At 47.5% G+C, this 5,474-nt stretch overlaps 1 long non-coding RNA gene across 1 annotated transcript; it reads right to left on the minus strand.

The window, feature by feature from the left end:
• Window positions 1-1,795: 1,795 nt before the first annotated feature.
• LOC142566681 (uncharacterized) lies at window positions 1,796-3,568 on the minus strand. Its single transcript, XR_012825095.1, has 2 exons — window positions 3,129-3,568; window positions 1,796-1,926 (listed from the first exon to the last, which is right to left on the minus strand). It is a non-coding gene; the product is annotated as an uncharacterized LOC142566681 (long non-coding RNA).
• Between the last annotated feature and the right edge of the window lie 1,906 nt (window positions 3,569-5,474).

Genomic DNA, 5,474 nt, shown 5'->3' on the forward strand with positions numbered 1-5,474 from the left:
TAATAATAATAATAATAATAGCAGTAGTAGTAGTTGCTTCATTATTTCGTCAGAAAGAAGAGGGGACCTAGGAGAAAAGGCTGAAAAAAGAGCCCGACTAGCTCCCGCCTTCGATATCTATGTATTTTGCTTTCTTTTTTCTTGCAGCTAACGGTAATTGCTGATAGGCTCGGGATATCGAAGTATGGGTGCGCCGGGACAGAATTGGAGTTATGCACTTGGGCGCCTGTCTCTAGGTCACTTGAATTCAACCCAGAAAGGTTTCAGAACGTTCAAGGTGCCTAGTCCAAGACGGCGTAGACGGCGCATCGATGTGAGAGCCAAAGCGGGCTGCTAGTTCATTCACACGTAATATTTATAGTATTTATATTTAGTTACAGGTATTATCAAGAGCTAACTAGCGTTGCGATGAAAATTAGACCACCCTCCTAACGGCAAAAGAGGCACCCATGCATCGTCGTTCGTCTGTTCGTTCTGCACATAGTTTTTGCTATTTCAAGCACGTATTTCATGCTTGTGAACAGAAAAAGATGAAGTCCTTCTTTCTTTGCCTTGACTTGTCGCCCTCAGTAACCGCGTCAGTCAAAGACGACTGTTTCTGCGTCTGTGACTGCGGCTTCGCCAATTAAATTTTCTTAGTTTCTTTTCCTGCCTCCTTTTGTAGAAGGGGGGGGGGGGGAGGGAGGCTTGATACTTGCTTTATTAGCTGTACAAGCTTTACGCTCAGTTCAGTTCCTGCGTTGCCAGCATTCAGGCATGCAGACATCTTAGCGCCTTCAAAGCACGGATGCCTTCTTTGGGAGCCCATTTTGAGGCTGATTTTGTGTTTTAAGCGAGCACGCAGTTTTCACCTGTCTGGTAGCCGGCACTTTCCCGGCCTACTAGCAGACCGCCTCCTGGAACAATACCGTCGGCTCGGTGCTGTAGCTGTGATGATATCGGTCGAGCAGCCTTTTTTTTTTTTTTGTGGCAGATGGCAGGTGAAATAGTCCCGGTAAGGGAACACAGCACACACGAAGCTATGAGCCTCCGGTGAACTCTCGCACTCATCGCAGATAGCTTTCGCAATTGGGCAGCAGCGCCATCCTCAGCGGCCCCAATTGCCTTGCGTGCGACGGCGCGCTTCGCGCCCGCTTTCCTTCCTGGTGCACGAGGCACTGAACCGCCGGCTCACCCTCGCAAGCTTTCGCTCGCACGCATAGCACCGTGTGCAGCGACGATGTTATCGCCCTAATTTACTCAGAACATCACGGTGACGACGAAAGCAGACATGCGCCTGGAGTGTCCATACTATTGTTATCGCAATAAATACCAGTTCACTTGAAATAATGCAGCTTGATTAGTACAAACCTTCTACTACTTTTTTCAATTTTTCACAGATGGAGTTCGTATTGTAATGGAAATTAATGAGGTTCACATCATCAGAGCTTATAACAACCGCGGCTTTTATTTCCATAGTAATTATACGGACGCTCCAGTCATAGAGAAAGAAATTTCAACAAGAGCGGACACTCCCATAGAGCCCAGCGGCCGAATTGACTGTAGCACACCAAGCGGATGTTGTTGACTCCTTCCGGTTTCGGTTTTGGGCGCGCGCGTTTTGAACACCAGTTGGTACACGCCGCGCCGGCTCCGCTGCTCGGCGCGGCGTTTTTTTTTTTTTTCGCTTCTGCTGAACCTCGCGTGGGTTTGGCGTGGAATCGTTTCATTATTACGTAGAAATGATTGCGATTGACCTTTACAAGACTGCACCGAATCTCTGAGGTGCAATTTCATAAAGAAAACGAAAGACGTCTTCTGAAATGATGAAATGTTTATTTTGCTCTATATAAATGCTCGTTCCGGGCTTCTTCTGCATTCATAGAAAGTTGTGGCACCAGGTAAGCAGCAGTCGTTGCCGTACGATGCTCCACCGGATCCCATCAGCTGAAAGTAAATTACAAGCATGTATCATTTTGGCATATTGACCTAACAGGAGTATTTCGTGTAGAGGCGAAACGTGCGTAAGTGGTGAATGAGCGGCATTACAGATAAATTCACTTTTACGTACATTTCGCAGCAAGGACTCCTCCGAAACAATGCCATAAAATCTGAACATCCGATTTTCAAGCACCCCTCCTTTCCCTGGCATTATTTCCTGCACTTTAAGTGCACAAATACACGGGTGACTGCGCGTTTCCAAAACAACTTGGCCTCAGTCGACACGATGGTACGCGAAGTACACACACAGGCTCAGCCAGACCATGTTACACGCTCGCAGAATGCCTTCTAATCGCACTCAAGTCAGACTCGTGAGTGCAAAGCCTGTTTTCAGTCGCTCATAATACGTAAATGTCATGTTCTTGAGCTCCTCCGTGTTATCTTTTACGCGTCCTGCCGGCGCATGCAACACTCCCGTGTTATCACTCTCGGCAATCGCTCGTTGCGTTTTCGAGAAGCGTGAGTACCGAAATAAGGTATATCTTGTTGCAGGGCTATAAAATGCGTCACAAACTTGTCCCACTAAAATTCAGTACACGCAAAACTAACTCACTATGGCCGGCTTGCTTTTTTGCTAACACCTTCACAACCCCAGGCGCGGCGAGCAAGCCTTAAGATATCCCAAAAAGTTACCAGATAAATTACAATACTTTTTCGGGTCAGAGAATGCGTCACGAACTTCTACCAGTAAGATCCAGTACACGCGAAACTAACTGCGGCACACAGCCGAGCTGCTTTTCGCTAACTGCGTCAATAAGCCGGGCGCGGCAACCGTGCTTCTAAACTACCCCAAATATAACGACGCTAGTTACAATAATGTTGAGGGCCACAGAATGCGCGAAAACTTGTCTGTCTTAGGCGCTACGACGCAGTACACGCATGTACACGCGCAAATGCCTCACACGGCCGAGCCGGTTTTCGCTTACTGCGTCAATAAGCCGGGCGCGGCAAGCGTGCCCAAAACCTACCGAAATAAGTTACAGTAATGTTGGGGCTCATAGAAAGCGTCGCAAACATCTCCCAGGACGAGGCATTAACTCAAATTAACTGCGCCAGGACGGCGGAGCTGTTTTTCGCTAACTGCGCCACTCGAACTAAGCCTAAATGTGCTTAAAATGCGCCGCACACTGTCAAACACAATTTCTCACCTTGCCGTAGTCCAGTAGTGCAGTGGTGCCGTGTCGAAATGCAGACGATACGCAAGAAAAGCATAGAGAAGGCCGGGAGCCCAAAAACATGGGCTATATCCAAAACAGACGGGTCGCCGAGCACGCGAGCTTCGCACGTACGGCTGGCCTCGCTCACTCCTGCGGCTTGTCTGGCGCATGACGTATGCACGCGCGTCTGGCGTGCCGCTAGCTTGTTGCTAGGCGACGCAACAAAAAGTTGCAAACTGTAAGTTCATTTACACGCAAAACTTTTTCACTTTTAGTGGAAAAGAATAAAAAAAATATAACGTTGTCTGGAAGTTTATTTCACATTCTTTTTTTTTCTGATGCTCGCGTCAACTAACGGATGTTGTTGAAACTAGGCGTGACGTCTTTCCTGTTGCCAGTTTTTGAAGAGTGTCCCCTCTTGTTGAATTTCTTTCTCTATGCTCCAGTGTTTTTCTGCAGTTGGCGTCGCCGGCAGCTTCGCCGTGATGATCCGTGTCAAGAGCGATAACACCTTCGTCGCGCGCCACGCGTTTCGAGCCGGCGGAGAGCTCTTTCTTCCGTCGCACGCAGGGCAGGGGGGCGTTCTCCTCCGGCGGCTGTTGCGTATGGCGCGCGGGCCCTTTCTTGAAAGCGATTTGCGACGAGTACAGGGTCTGGGTAGGGCTCGTAGCTTCGTGGTCGATGTGTTTTCGCCGCTCAGTTCGCGTTGAAGCGAGAGGCAGCACGGTGAATTCTCCCGCTGCTGCTACCTTGATTCCTCACTACAGTGTTCTGAGAGCAAGTTTCCGCGTTCGTTGAGTGAGATATGTTCATGCTTGCTTGTTCGTGTGAAACCACGCTTGCTAATTTAGTTAGTAAGCTAATGTTTATCAGTTTATAGAGCCAGTAATACTACTATCCTCACTTCCTATGCCTGTCTGCTAATTTGCTATCCCAATGGATGCTTTGCCTTTCGGAAGACTGCGACTATGTTAACTTCTTTGAAGTGTACACAAGGAGGCGACTTCGTTTCCTTAAGCGATGCAAGTAAGCGGCGAAGTGAACAAGAAATGGCAGCACCGGCGCATAGAGAAAGAAATTCAACAAGAGCGGACCCTCCCACAGAGCCCAGCGGCTGAATCCGCCTTGGATGGATGGATGTATGGATGGAAGGAAGGTAGGAGCGTCCCCTTTGAAACGGGGTTATGACAGTTGCCACCATGCTCACCTTTTTATTTTTGTTTAACTGTGTAAGTTATTAAAATTCGCAATTTTCTTTAAAAACGTCTTCCCACACTTTTAACCTTATGTCGCTTCTCTGCTTTTGAGCCACCAATCTTCCAATCGCTTTTTGCTAATTTCCACCGCATATTTATTTACATGACTATTGTTATCTCTAAATCCTAGGGCCTCAAGAAGCGTTACTGTGCCCACATCGACATCGGGATGGATACCATCACATTTTAGCATCAGGTGTTCTATTGTTTCTACAGATTTAATATTCACAGTACCTGTGTCTTCATCTTCGTTAACTTTCTTTTTATAGCCGCGCGTCCTAAGACATCCTGACCTAGCTTCAAAGAGTTTGGCACTGCCTCTTGAGTTATCATAAAACGCTTCTTTCCTCATCTGCTGTTTCCAGTATCGATATTGTCACGTGGTCTTGACGTCAAAGAACACAGCAGCAATACTGTGAAAGGCAAAACTAGCTTTTAGTGGGCGAACCTGTGCCCACAAAACAGGCTACACTTAAAGCCCAACGAGAGCGGCGAACACACTCGGCGATCGTCGAAATTCTGATCAACGGGTCAAGCGCGTCGGCTTTTATACATCAATCGTCGAATGTTCCAGACTAATCGTTGGGACCCGCGTGCCTTCAACAAAGTTCTACACCATTCGCGTCAGGCGATGAAATCAGAAAACATAAGGTTCGGCGACGACAGAAAGCGGATAGAAGCATCGATAACTTTCCAGAAACTTCGGATGCGTGCAGGCGCATCCCGCGCTGTGCGATAACATTTGCTAGGCGGCGAAACGTGGTCGCCCAATAAAGATAAGTACACGTGTCAACATAGTTCAGCACTCCTCTTTTCCATTGAATTTATCCAATTTTTACCTTTCGTGTTTTTAACCTGTCGTTTAATGCTCTATCTTTATTCGTCCTCGTGTCTGGCATACTTACTGGTTAGCTTCGTAGTTCTTTTGCGCCATTGTGAATCAATGCTCTTTCTGTATGGGTATTTAAATACCTTAGCTGCCTACCTGTTATCGTCCAATTTCCTTAGGCAGTTTTCGTATAGGATTTTACTCTGAGCTTCCCGTGCTTCGAACGATGCCCAGCCCATATCCCCGTGTACT

The sequence above is a fragment of the Dermacentor variabilis genome, unplaced genomic scaffold, assembly GCF_050947875.1.
Source record: "Dermacentor variabilis isolate Ectoservices unplaced genomic scaffold, ASM5094787v1 scaffold_13, whole genome shotgun sequence".
NCBI classification, from domain to species: domain Eukaryota; kingdom Metazoa; phylum Arthropoda; class Arachnida; order Ixodida; family Ixodidae; genus Dermacentor; species Dermacentor variabilis.